This window comes from Aotus nancymaae, unplaced genomic scaffold (genome assembly GCF_030222135.1).
Source record: "Aotus nancymaae isolate 86718 unplaced genomic scaffold, 86718_ANA_hifiasm-v0.15.2.pri h1tg000077l, whole genome shotgun sequence".
In the NCBI taxonomy this organism is placed as follows: Eukaryota; Metazoa; Chordata; class Mammalia; order Primates; family Aotidae; genus Aotus; species Aotus nancymaae.
Window position 1 is genome coordinate 11274607 of NW_026988492.1, and position 3491 is coordinate 11278097.

Genomic DNA, 3491 nt, shown 5'->3' on the forward strand with positions numbered 1-3491 from the left:
CAAGTAATTTGCCTCAGGTAACGCAGCTAGCTGCACAGCCCCGCTTGTGATTAAATGTATGATCTTCTATATTCTGCAATGTGATAGACTAGGGAGACTAAACCACCCTCCTACTGAAAACAACCAAAATTGTTCAGTAAGAGAATGACCATAATAGTCATAGCAGCTAATGGGTATGTAGTAGTTATTTTGGGCTAGGTACGCAGCTCTTACAATCTATGGGATGCATGCAGGTAAAGACTCATAGAGCATTGAAGTAATATAACACCATGGCTGAATTATGGGTTTGAGTTTACAATTAGACTTAGAAGACCCAAATAGCCTTTAATCAAATACTCTGTTTACTTAGTGTTATAGAAGGATACCAGATACATCAGGTGAAGCATCATTGTCTCACTGACTGACCCAGCATGAGGCCAAATACACAATTCTCCCACCTGCTTACCCACATGCTAAGCCGCAGAGACAACAGGCAAGGTGTGTGGGTCACCTTGACACACAGAAGCCACAGCCTCCATATGTAATCAATCTTTTAAACCCCTCTAGTTATGGGGACTCATGTGCTGTGTGCCAGCTAACACCTCCCATGATGCAAGTGTTGACTGTCACACAACAAACAGGTAGACACTCCCTTCCCTGCTTATCTGAGTTCCACTGGTTTCTGCAGGCCTGCATCAACCCAAGCCTGATATAACTCTTTACTCACAGGTAACTTGTCCAAATGCCAAGGTGCCAAACCCTGGCCATTGCTGCTTCCATTTTGAAGGTCATACAAGGTCAAGGAGTAAGAGACCGAACCTGGAACCCGCCTAAGGTAACAAGAGAGACTAACAGGAGCCCTTACTGGAAGCCAGGACCCTAGAGAGATACACAGGCAGGGTAAAGGCAAAGTGGAAATAAACTTGCCCTGCAGAAGGGAAGCTGGTTGTATCAATCTTGGTCCTGAGTGAAAGGAGAAAAAATTTCTTCTTATAATTCCTAACTGCAAGCCCACCAATAAAGGTTGGTAGCTCTCATTCACACTACTGGACAGCAATAGTGTATCAGGATGGCTGTGACTCCAGATAGCGTCCTAAGGTCATTGCATCGTGCAGGAGAAAGGTAAAGATAATGACTAATTTCATTCATTCATGCATTCACTCATTTTCATTCATTCAGTCATTCATTTATTTATTGAGAAAGGGTCTCACTCTGTCACCTAGGCTGGAGTGCAGTGGCGCAATCTCGGCTCACCACAACTTCTGTCTCCCAAGGTTCAAGCGATTCCCCTGCCTCAGCCTCCCAAGTAGCTGGGATTACAGACATGTGCCACCACGCCTGACTAATTTTTGTATTTTTACTAGAGATGGGGTTTCACCATGTTAGACAGAGTGATCTCAAACTCCTGACCTCAGGTAATCTGTCTACCTCAGCCTCCCAAAATGCTGGGATTGTAGGCACAAACCACTGCACCCAGCTGATAATGACTAATTTTAGACTTTATTAAATATAGTATATTTCTAGAATAACCATAAGTAGACCATTTAATTTTCACAGTAGTATTCCAGAGGAAGGCAAGAGAAAAATGGAAAAACCAAGAGTTTTACAAATAGAAAATCCAAAACAAGATGGCAGGTATAAGCCCAAATGTATCAAAAGTTATAATAAAAAATGGACTGCACTCTACACTTAGACACAAAGATTATTGGGCTGGATTAACAAAAATCCAGTGACATTATATGTGTAAGAACACTTTAAAAAAGAACCACTAAAATTTTTTAAAGGGAAATTGTATACCAAGCAAATAACCAAAGAAAAACTGGTATTCATTCCTTTCTTTCTCCCTTCTTCTCTTCTTTCTATTACTTCTTTGTCTTTAAGGAAGTTGTCCCACGAGAGTGGAGGGGGAGAAAATCAAATGCGGTAAAATCCTGACAATTTGGAGATCTGGGTGAAGGAGATATTAGAGCATGTGTATTCCTTATAAACTTTTTTTGCAAGCTTGAAATTATTCTACTCTAAAAGAGAGGCGGGAGTGGATATAATTACTACATTCATATAAAAAAGAAGTGTTTAACATAGAAAACGTTACGAGTTGTACAAAGTCCCTTAATAAATATGAGGAAGAAATGATTAAATTCAACATAACAGAACCTCAAAATGAAGAGAAAATTGATAGAACTATAAGTTGACAGATCCACCCCTTGTAGTGACACATTTTAAATCTCTGTCATTTATGGATCTGGCAAAGAAAAACATCCAGAAAGGATAAAATATTAAAGCAATACAATTAACAAGCTTGATCTAATGAACATAAAGTATTGCCCGCACTAACTAGATAATACATGTTAATTTCAAGCACAGAAAAAAACATAAATTAAAAAGCACCAGTCACATATTGGGACATAAATTTTCAACACATTTCAGAGAATACATATCACACAGACCACATTCTCTGACTAAAATGCAATTAAATTAGAATTAAAAGCAAAAAGATAGGAAAACTAGAAATTAGAAAAATCCCAATTCAACACAATTTACCACTCAAATAAGCATAATACAATGAATGTATAAATATGTAGAACTGATTGATAGTAGGTGGGTGCAGTGGCTCATGGCTGTAATCCCAACACTTTGGGAGGCTAAGGTGGGGAGATCACTTAAGGTCAAGAGTTCAAGACCACCCTGGCCAACATGGCGAAACCCCATCTCTACTAAAAATGCAAAAAATTAGCCAGGTATGGTGATGTGCATCTGTAGTCCTTGATACTCAGGAGGTTGAGGCAGGAAGACCACTTAAACTCAGGAAGTAGAGGTCGTAGCGAGCCAAGATCATGCCACTGCACTCTAGCCTGGGTGAAAGAGGGATACTCTGTCTCAAGTAAAGAAAATAATTAAAAAACTGAATGATAATAATTTAATGATCCTCATGATTTAGTTGAGGAAACCATGGAACAAACCCAACCAGCCATTACTCCTTTTATTTTATTTCCATAGTTTTTGAGGTACAGGTGGTTTTTGATTACATGGATAAGTTATTTAGTGGCAATTTCTGAGATTTTGGTGCACACATCACGTGAGCAGTGCACACTGTACCCAGTATCAAGCCACCATTACTTTTACTTGTTAAATTTCCACTTGTCAATTTTTCTTTTTTTTTTTTTTTTTAAATATGGAACGCTTCACTAATTTGTGTGTCATCCTTGCCCAGGGGCCATGCTAATCTTCTCTGTATCGTTCCAATTTTAGTATATGTGCTGCCGAAGCGAGTGCTTTTTTTTTTTAAGATGGGGTTTCACGATGACGGCCAGGCTGGTCTTGAACTCCTGACCTCAGGTGATCCACCCATCTCGGCCTCCCGAAGTGCTAGGATTACAGGCATGAGCCATCGCGCCCGGCCTCACTTGTCAATTTTTCAAATTTTCTTCTGCTTTCAGTTTCTTTTGTTATTGATTTCTGATTTCATTTCCTCAAAGTCAGAGAATATACTTTGTATGATTTTATGCCTTTTA

General features: G+C 39.3%; 1 non-coding gene across 1 annotated transcript; it reads right to left on the bottom strand.

Moving 5' to 3' along the window:
* Positions 1-3145: 3145 nt before the first annotated feature.
* LOC135271413 (U6 spliceosomal RNA) lies at positions 3146-3252 on the bottom strand. The gene has a single exon (XR_010339558.1). It is a non-coding gene; the product is annotated as a U6 spliceosomal RNA (small nuclear RNA).
* Positions 3253-3491: the final 239 nt, after the last annotated feature.